Here is a 10400-nt window from a genome sequence, read left to right as displayed (position 1 = left end):
GTTCCCGGCGCCGCCCGAGGAACGAGTGTGGACTTTGGAAAGCAGACTTGCTTTCTGCTACTGAGCATATGCTTGGGTGATCAGTCTGTCTCTCTCTCTCTCTCTCGGGCGGCGCCGGGGGAGAGACAGAGAGCTAGCTTAGGGATGTAAATCCCAGTGACAGTTGTCTGATGAGTAAGTATCTGTGAAAGCTCTGTTTCCCGCGCGGGACGCGGACTAGACACATTTGGCTGTTGTTTTTAATCCAAGTCCCGCTGTGGGCAGGCAGAGACTAAAAGTTGTGTCGTTCCCGGCGCCGCCCGGGAGTGAGCGGGCTTTGGAGTCAATGAGATACTAGTCATCACAGTTATGATGAGTGTCAAGATATACTCCGTCCCCCGCGCGAGACGCGGAGGCGAGGAGAGCATTGGCTTAGCTGTTATCAAAGCCCCGCTGTGGGCAGGCAAAGACTGAAATTAATCTCGTTCCCGGCGCTGCCCGGGGATGAGCGGGCTTTGGAGTGAGTGAGCAAAGACTTGGACTCTGTGCTTGAACATATGCTTGTGACTATCCTCTCCCCCGCGTGACGCCGGGGGAGAGAGAGATCCCACTCACTGTTGTTGGGCTTGGGACGGTTCTCTGATTGGTATGACGAACTCCTTCGTTCCCCGCGCGGGACGCGGAGGAGGAGAGCATTGGTTATAAAGTTTTCAAAGTCCTGCTGTTGGCAGGCAGAGACTAAAAGTTATGTCGTTCCCGGCGCCGCCCGAGGAACGAGTGTGGACTTTGGAAAGCAGACTTGCTTTCTGCTACTGAGCATATGCTTGGGTGATCAGTCTGTCTCTCTCTCTCTCGGGCGGCGCCGGGGGAGAGACAGAGAGCTAGCTTAGGGATGTAAATCCCAGTGACAGTTGTCTGATGAGTAAGTATCTGTGAAAGCTCTGTTTCCCGCGCGGGACGCGGACTAGACACATTTGGCTGTTGTTTTTAATCCAAGTCCCGCTGTGGGCAGGCAAAGACTGCAAGTTAGCTCGTTCCCGGCGCCGCCCGGGAATGAGCGGGCTTTGCAGTCAATGAGATACTAGTCATCACAGTTCTGATGAGTGTCAAGATATACTCCGTCCCCCGCGCGAGACGCGGAGGCGAGGAGAGCATTGGCTTAGCTGTTATCAAAGCCCCGCTGTGGGCAGGCAAAGACTGAAATTAATCTCGTTCCCGGCGCTGCCCGGGGATGAGCGGGCTTTGGAGTGAATGAGCAAAGACTTGCTCTCTGTGCTTGAACATATGCTTGTGATCAGCCTCTCCCGGGTGACGCCGGGAGAGGCTGGAGGAGAAATCCCTCTGTTGTTGGGCTTGGCACAGTTCTGATGAGTATCATTAAATCCTTCGTCTCCCGCGCGGGACGCGGAGGAGAGGAAAGCATTGGCTGTTATGTCATCAAAGCCCCGCTGTGGGCAGGCAAAGACTGCAAGTTAGCTCGTTCCCGGCGCCGCGGGCTTTGGAGTCAATGAGATACTAGTCATCACAGTTCTGATGAGTGTCAAGATATACTCCGGCCCCCTTCGCGAGACGCGGAGGCGAGGAGAGCATTGGCTTAGCTGTTATCAAAGCCCCGCTGTGGGCAGGCAATGACTGAAATTGATCTCGTTCCCGGCGCAGCCCGGGGATGAGCGTGCTTTGGAGTGAATGAACAGAGACTTGCTCTGTCTGCTTGAACATATGCTTGTGACCAGCCTCTCCCGGGTGACGCCGGGAGAGGCTGGAAGAGAGATCCCACTGTTGTTGGGCTTGGCACAGTTCTGATGAGTATCAATAAATCCTTCGTCTCCCGCGCGGGACGCGGAGGAGAGGAAAGCATTGGCTGTTATGTTATCTTAGCCCCGCTGTGGGCAGGCAAAGACTGCAAGTTAGCTCGTTCCCGGCGTCGCCCGGGAATGAGCGGGCTTTGGAGTCAATGAGATACTACTCATCACAGCTCTGATGGGTATCAATGAATCCTCCGTTCCTCCCTCGCGCGGGACGCGGGAAGGCAGGCAAAGTCTGAGGTGTGCTTGTCAGTAGTAGCTCTCTCTCGTCCCCGGCGCTGCCCGGGGAATGAGGATGTGAGCAGGCAAAAAGCAAATTTGATGAAGTCTTGGTGGTGAACAAACAGGACCAGAAAGGACTCAGTCCCCGGCCCCGCCCGGGGTGGGAGTGAGCGAGCCTCTGCACTCAAAGCCTATGTGCACTCACATGCTTGTGATGACGCTAGTTTCCCGGCCCCCGCCGGGGAACAGCACTGAGTCAGATCACAGTGAGTAGATTATCTGATATGGAGAGTTGATGAACCAAAGTCCCCGCCTTGCGCGGGGACGCGCAGTTCAAAGTCACACGCCGTGGTGTGGCAGGCAAAGAGCAAAATATGGTTGTTGGTAGTTCTCGTTCCCGGCCCCGCCCGAGGAACGAGGAGTTGAGCCCGTCTCTGGGCGCTCTCAGTCAAGCCTCTGCACAACACATATGCTTGTGATGACGCTGGCTTCCCGGCCCCCGCCGGGGAACAACAGCAAGGAATCAGATCACATTGCTCCCTGATGTGGTGTGAGTTGATGAGCCAAAGTCCCCGCCTCGCGCGGGGACACGGAGATCAAAGCAGCCAGCATCGCTCTGGGCAGGAAGGCAAAGAGCAAAATATGCTTCTTGGTAGTCCTCGTTCCCGGCCCCGCCCGAGGAACGAGGAGCTGAGAGCCCCCGGCTCTGGGCAGGACAAAGATAGCAAATCTGCTCAAGACTTGTGTAGTTCCCCGGCGGGCCCGGGAAGCGAGCAAGGATTGAGAGCAGAAGTTGCTCCATCAGTATTGTGGCTCTGGAGTTGGTATTTCCTCGGGCCGGGCCCGGGAAGTGAGTGCTCACACAAACCAGTTTGACTGACTCTCGATCACGAGAGACTTTGTGTGGAAAAATGCTCCGTTCTCGGGCGCGGCCCGAGAGTGAAGCAAAATGAGCTGTGACAGCCGAGAGGCGTCACTCTGAAAAAGTCTGAGTTTTGGCCATTTCCCGGCCGCGCTGGGAAATGACCAAAACTCGACTTAAATATTATGCTGGGTCTGCCGCATCCCTAAGTAGGGGGTCGATTTACTATACATGGGCGAACAGTTCCTGCAAGGTTCTGTTCGGGGGAAAGAGTCTGACGTTTCCCACTTGTTGCCCGAGTCAGAAGGTTATTGGGTTGAGTGATGGTGGTGGTCGATGTGCGGGCTAGGTGCAAAAGACCTCCACCGATATCTCTTCCCGGCGCCATGCGGCAAAGATACAAAAAGTTGGCTTGAAAGTCTTGTGGTCATTCACCTGACATCAAGGTTGAGATTTCTGGTATATGCACGGCCTCTCGGGGCTTGAGACGGAGAGTGAGCAATGTGGTTGTCGTTCTGTGCTGGCTATTCTGGAGCACGCGGCCTCGACTAGTGTATATCTCTCTGTCCCTGTTCCCCTGCGGCAGACGGCATGAAAAAGATACAAATGATGTGGCTTAAAAAATGTTCAGAGCTCGCAGTCTCGTAGGCACTTACGTGACAGTAAAGTCGAGCGTCCTGGTATGTCCGGCCTTGGCTTGCTGCGTCAGAGAGGTACTCGCATGGAGAAATCTTTGCAGAGAATGAGTGCACGCTCTGGCGCTGATATAGCACACTAGCCCCTCTCCCAGGGAGGTTTGGCCGGAGACAATTGCACTTATGCTATCATACACTAACTGTGTGGAGTTGTGCTGCGCACTGTTCTGAAGTTCTGATGATGATGCTTACTGTTAACGAGCGATGTGCCCTTCGTGGCCGCGCCCAAGGCAAAGACATGAAAAACTGTCTGAAACCTATGTTTGATGATTGTGAAACGAGAGCGTTGGAGTAGGGGGGCTCCACACTCACGGACGGGCATGAAGGCAAAGAGAGAGACACACTCTCTCTCAGTCGAAAATGCAAGTTTTTTTGTTTCTGTTATAAGATGTACTGCGGAGCGCAGAGGGGATCTCCACTCTCCTCTGTGCTTTTGCACACACACTGTCTCACACAACGAGAGACAAATCAGTTCACTCTGGTTTGTAACTCCCTGGTTGATCCTGCCAGTAGTCATATGCTTGTCTCAAAGATTAAGCCATGCATGTCTAAGTACAAGCTGTGTTCACACGGCGAGACCGCGGACGGCTCATTAAATCAGTCTTTGTCCAAATGGGCCAGTCCTTGCTTACTTGGATAACTGTGGTAATTCCAGAGCTAATACATGCAACTATGCCCTGAAGGGAGGCGGGACTTGCGCTTGTCGCCTGACTCGTTCTTCTCCTGACGGGTGCTTTTATTAGACCAAACTGCTGGGGATCTTCGGTGCGTGCTCGCGCGCGCCGTTGGTCTGGCTCGCTTTATGGTGACTCTGGATAACCTTTTGACGAGCGCACGTACCCCTCTTTTGAGCGGGACGGCGCTGCCACTTTCGAGTGTCTGCCTTATCAGCTGTCAACCGCTCGCTACACGCGACCGATGGCTTTGACGGGTAACGGAGAATCAGGGTTCGATTCCGGAGAGGCAGCCTGAGAGACGGCTACCACGTCCAAGGACGGCAGCAGGCACGCAAATTACCCAATCCCAGCAACTGGGGGAGGTAGTGACGAAATCTAACGATGCGGGCGCCCTTTCTGGGCCCCGCAATCGGAATGAGCACTTTCTAAACAACCTGTTGAGAACCTACTGAAGGGCAAGTCTGGTGCCAGCAGCCGCGGTAATTCCAGCTTCAGCAGCATCTATTAAAGTTGCTGCGGTTAAAAGGCTCGCAGTTGAATGTCAGTGCCAGGCGCTGGATAGGTGGACGTTGGGGCGTGGGAATTCGGCGGGTTCGCGGCCCGTGGGTCAGACTTCTGTTTGGCTCCTCGGCGTCGTGGCTCGTCTCTCACAAGCTCCCGTCCGTGACAAGCCTCCCCGCCTGTGTACATAATGGTTACCTCTAAGGACGCCCGGCAACGTCTCTTGCGGGTCTAGCGACAGGTTCCCTTCGTGGGCTTGCCAGCGCCGCTTGAGGCAGTCGGTGTCGTCCTCTGGTTTTCAGTGTCACCCTGAGTAAATCAGAGTGCTCAAAGCAGTCGTAATGGGCCTTGTGCCCTGAGAACAGTCTTGACGGACTGACTTGATTTTGCATGGCATGTCGGAAGACGACGTCGAGCGCTGGCTAAGAGTTTTACAGTGGTATAAGCCAGCCTCGACGTACTGATTAAAAGGGCTTGTCGAGGGCATTGGTATTGCGGAGCGAGAGGTGAAATTCTATGACCTTCGCAAGACCTCCTGAAGCGAAAGCGTCTGCCAAGGATGTTTTCATTAATCATGAACGAAAGTTAGAGGATCGAAGGCGATCAGATACCGCCCTAGTTCTAACCCTAAACGATGCCAACCACCAATCCGCGCGAGCACCCTTTTTGTCGGGCTCGGCGGGCAGCTCCTTTTTCACGGGAAACCAGAGTCTCTGGGTTCCGGGGGGAGTCTGGTTGCAAAGCTGAAACTTAAAGGAATTGACGGAAAGGCACCACCAGGCGTGGAGCCTGCGGCTTAATTTGACTCAACACGGGCCATCTCACCAGGCCAGCACTCTTGCATGATTGACAGATTGAGAGCTCTTTCTCGATTCAGTGGATGGTGGTGCATGGCCGTTCTTAGTTGGTGGAGTGATCTGTCTGGTTAATTCCGATAACGAACGAGACTCTCCCCTGCTAACTAGTCGGTTGGATCTTGCTCGGTGAGTCGTGAACCGTTGGCACTCGGTGCATTGGGTTCCTTGTGTGTGCGACGTTCTTGTGGCTGCCCGCCTCGTGTGGGTTGGTCGCGGGGGCTCGTGCGCGCAGGCCTGTGTGCTAGAGGCCTCGGACCTCACACTCCAAGTCCGCCGCTTATGCTATAACTCTTCTTAGAGGGATCAACGGCTCTGAAGCCGTCAGAGACTGAGAGCAATAACAGGTCTGTGATGCCCTTAGATGCTCTGGGCCGCACGCGCGCTACAATGCCGGGCACAGCAGGTTCTTTTCCTGCTACGAGAGTAGCGGGCAACCCTCTGAAAGCCCTCCAATTGTGTCTCACACCTAGCGTGTGAGATTGGCGTGCTTGGGCCTGGGGCTTGCAATTATTCCCCACAAACGAGGAATGCCTAGTAGCGGTGGGTCACTGAGCCCACCGTGACTCAGTCCCTGCCCTTTGTACACACCGCCCGTCGCTACTACCGATTGGGTGTACCAGTGAGAGCCTTGGATTGGCGAGCGTTGCCTTCGGGCAAACGCTACGACGAAAAGAGGTCCGAACTGGTGCACTTAGAGGAAGTAAAAGTCGTAACAAGGTTTCCGTAGGTGAACCTGCGGAAGGATCATTACTGGTTTTGCTTAACTGCAAAAAGACACAAACCATAAACTGCTAAAGTTTTGTTCTTGGATTTTAAAAGTACACATCTTGGCCGTTGCTTACAGGGCACGGACGATGTTAAAAACAAACAAATCTCAGGCCTAACTAACTGGTATCACAAAAATACATCTCGTGTCTCAAGGGGCGGCGGGCAACCTCCGCCCCGATACCGACACACTGGCTAATAAAGTTTAATCCACCATACAACTCTGAGCGGTGGATCACTTGGTCTGTGGAAGCTATGAAGACCATAGCAAAGTGTGAGAAGCGGGGCCAGCCGTTGCTAGTGTGCCCTATCTTCTACTCACAAGTCGAATGCACATTGCGCCCCATCCAGTGACAGACATACAACACTGGTGAAAGCTAGTAGTGTTGGATATTCGCCCTTGCTTTACCAATGGCTTATTGCTTGTGGTCCGAATCCTTCCTCGTGCTAGTAACCTTTGTCAGTCCCGCGGTGGGGCACTCCTGGTCGAGTGTGGTGACATTCCCTTGCGCACACAGAGTTGAACTTTGCTGTTCTTCTCCACTGTGCCAGGGGTTATTCTCAAAGTCTATTTGGATCAGCATCAGCTGTGTCCGACAAATACCTGCTTGGGCTGAGTGCCTCTGCCGGAGCGCGCGGGAATTTTCCTGTGTGCTTTGGCATTGTAGGCCAGGGCCGTGCGATCACTCTTTGAGGCTAGGGAACGACAAGTCTCTTCCCGCGCGCACAACGCGTGGTGGAGGGATGTAAGTTCGCATCAGCCCAAAAAAGCTATGTTATGACTCTCGTCTTTCAAAAACACGATCGATAGTAGGGTCATTGCAGAGGGAGATTAAAAGGCACAAACAGAAACCAGACGGCTTTTGTGGACAAAGACATCAAGGCGCTGTTATGTCTAGTGTTTTGTCAGTGCGCATCCCGAGTGATATCGTGGTTGTGCAAATCAAAACTGGCAAGTGGTGTGATGACAGCTAAATGGTGGAGCTTACAATAAGCGCCTGCGTCTGAGTCCCTAACCGAACATTCTTGGTTTACTCTGTGCCTTTCCTCTCTCGATTATGACGCGAAATCAGCTGTGTTGATAGAGAGATGAGCTTGTCTAACTAAACACTCACTCACCACCTCGATTCAGGAGGGGTTACCCGCTGAACTTAAGCATATCAGTAAGCGGAGGAAAAGAAACCAACAGGGATATCCTTAGTAGGGGCGACCGAAAAGGATAGAGCCCAGCGCATAACCTCCCAGGCCACCCGGCCTGCGGCGGAATGTTGCGTTAAGGGAAAGGTCGCTTTTAAACCCTTCGACCACGAGAACACTAAGTTAGCCACGAATGGGCTGTCCCAACTAACGGCGGGATAATCTCCATGGAGGGTGTAAGACCCGTGTGGGCTCGTGTCAAAGTCGAATATGGGTAAGGCCTCTTTCCCTGAGAGTCGCGTTGTTTGAACATGCAGCGCTAAGCAGGTCGTAAACTCGATCTAAGGCTAAATATTTCCACAGAACCGATAGCGAACAAGTACCGTGAGGGAAAGTTGAAAAGCACTCTGAAGAGAGAGTCAAAAGACCGTGAAACCGCTCAGAGTATAAGCCAATGGTGTCTGGAAGGCTGTATGCTAGTATATTCCTAGCCGGGGGTGTCAAAGCCCTCGTGTGACGGATCGGGCTCGTGAGAAAGGTTCCCTTCTAGTCCCGGCATGTTAGATGCTACGCCACTCTGTTCTCCTCACGGGGAGCAGGGGGTGCTCGGTGTCGACCGTGTCGTGCAGGCCAGAGGGTTCATACCTCGCGAGTTGCGTAGCATTTCTAAGCCCACCACAGCACGTTATGAGGTCACCCACAGGCGCGTGTTGCCGATTGCGGTTCCGCACCAAGCTCGCTTCGGCTTGCATGGTTTTAGCGGGCCGGGCGGTAATATAGCCAAGCGCGTTCTGGTATGATCCTCCTGTGACGAGCTGCTTTCTGGTCTGTGTCGGTGTTCGCGCCAGTGCCATCCGGTGCTGGCGTATCCCAGGCGGTTTGATCCACACTTATCCTCGTGGGCTCCGCCGAGCATCGACCAGAGTGGTGATCAGTCCAGCCCCATCGGTCACGTCTCGAAACACGGGCCAAGGAGTATAGCATGTGTGCAAGTCTAAGGGTCCCACAAAACCCGCAGGCAAAGTGAAAGCAAGTTGCGGCGGCGGTACCTTCGGGTCTGCCGTCGGAAAAGTGCCTCTCCTTCACGGGAGGGGTGCGGCTCTAGCCATGGGCTTTATTGCTCGGCAGCTGGGCTGACTGAGGCTTCAAAGGCTAAGTCCAACGTCTCAAGCAAGCCCCGGGCTCGCGTCCGGCGCGGCAGCAATGTCGTGCCTTGTGAGCACCGCGGAGCATGCATGCTATGACCCGAAAGATAGTGAACTATGCTTGGCGAGGGCGAAGCCCCAGGAAACTGGGGTGGAGGCCCGTAGCCGTTGTGACGTGCAAATCCATGGTATCAGTTGAGCATAGGGGCGAAAGACCAATCGAACTATCTAGTAGCTGGTTCCACCTGAAGTTTCTCTCAGGATAGCTGTAGACGGATAAAATTCCGAAAGGCTTGTTGCCACACCCAAAAGGCATTGTAAAGAGAGTTTCGTCCGGTAAAGCGAATGACTAGAGGCACGCGGGGATGGAATATCCTCGAACTATTCTCAAACTTTAAATGGGCGAGATCTTTGGCATTCCTAGCCGATGCTCAAAGTTCTCAATACCATTGGCTGTGTGTCTCGATGGACGTTAACTCTCTCACTGGGGCTTAGCTCCTATTGCGAACCGGCTGCCTCACGGTGGTCGTGTTCGCTGGGTGTGTGCTCTGGTCTAGTAAGAATCATACCGTCGTATCAGTGGGTCTGTTCTGGTAAGCAGGACTGATAATGAGGGATGAACCTAACGTTGTGCTAAGGGGCCTAAGTGACAGCTATCTCTTGTTACCATTGGAAGGGTGCTGCTGGCTGAAGACAGCAGGACGGTGGTCATGGAAGTCGACACCCGCTAAGTAGTGTGTAACAACTAATCCTGCCGAAGCGAGCAACCCTGAAAATGGATGGCACTAAAGCTCTCCCCCGATGCACGACCGTCAGGGCAGTAAAGGCTTGAGTAAGATTTGACCAGAACCATAAGTCTCAATGCCCTGACGAGTAAGGTGGCGTGCCGGTGTGCGTTGAAGGCCAAGACGTGAGTCAGGCTGGAGCCGCCGGTATTGCAGATCTTGGTGGTAGTAGCAAGTACTCTGGTGAACAACCTGGAGATGTGAGGTTTGGATCAGGGTTCCATGTCAACAGTGATTGAACATGGGGTAGTCGATCCTAAGCCAACTGTGAAAGCAGTAGCATACTGCACAGAGCCGCTGTTCAAACGCACCTTTTTCCGAGAGCCTCTAACACTCACGGATGTGATGCGCATTGCAAAGACCTCTCTCTTTCGTAGAGCCCTGTGTCTTGTCTTGCGGGAGTGTGTGTGTCTCTTGTCGCATGTCGCATCTCACACGCACCAACCATATTTGAATTACGGTGTAGTGGTGCGTCCTCTGTGGCCTGAACACATCAAAAACACATTCCTCTTCTGACGAGACACGTGGGATACTCTATCGAGAGATCACAGGGAGCGAGTGGTGTGTGTCACGAGTCCGTCTGTGGGTTCTCGTAGATGAAAGATGTAGAGCAAGCTCGAATGCAGTTATGTGTGGCGAAAGGGAATGGGGACTTTGTTCCTAGACCAGTCCCGGCCCCCTCGATTGGCTTTGGCTAATTTTTGGTCGAAGTGATTAAAGCCAGACCATAGCCGCTGGCAGTCGCCCGAGGAAGAGTTTTCTTTTCTGCTTAACGCAATTCGGACATTCCTGCAAACAGTTTGGCTTGCGATAGGATGTCCATTTGCGGCAGAGCGCCACGACTATCGTGTGCGTCTCGTGGTTCCTGCTGGTCCGTGAAAACGTGGTCGAGGGGTGTCAATGTTTGCTGAAGGCGGGCGGGAGAGCGTGTGGGCCTAGCCCCCTACACAATCTCCCTGCTGGAAGCGTG

At 53.7% G+C, this 10400-nt stretch overlaps 2 pseudogenes; both read left to right on the top strand.

The window, feature by feature from the left end:
• Positions 1-4053: 4053 nt before the first annotated feature.
• Positions 4054-6348, top strand: LOC148314119 (18S ribosomal RNA; annotated as a pseudogene).
• Positions 6349-7481: 1133 nt separating this feature from the next.
• LOC148314118 (28S ribosomal RNA) overlaps positions 7482-10400 on the top strand; it is a 4994-nt pseudogene continuing 2075 nt past the window's right edge.

The sequence above is a fragment of the Idiotropiscis lumnitzeri genome, unplaced genomic scaffold (genome assembly GCF_059441095.1).
Source record: "Idiotropiscis lumnitzeri isolate Australia: NSW breed Sydney's pygmy pipehorse unplaced genomic scaffold, RoL_Ilum_1.0 HiC_scaffold_428, whole genome shotgun sequence".
Classification (NCBI taxonomy): domain Eukaryota; kingdom Metazoa; phylum Chordata; class Actinopteri; order Syngnathiformes; family Syngnathidae; genus Idiotropiscis; species Idiotropiscis lumnitzeri.
The sequence above is the reverse complement of the archived record's forward strand: the minus strand, read 5'-3'. Positions and strand labels throughout refer to the sequence as shown.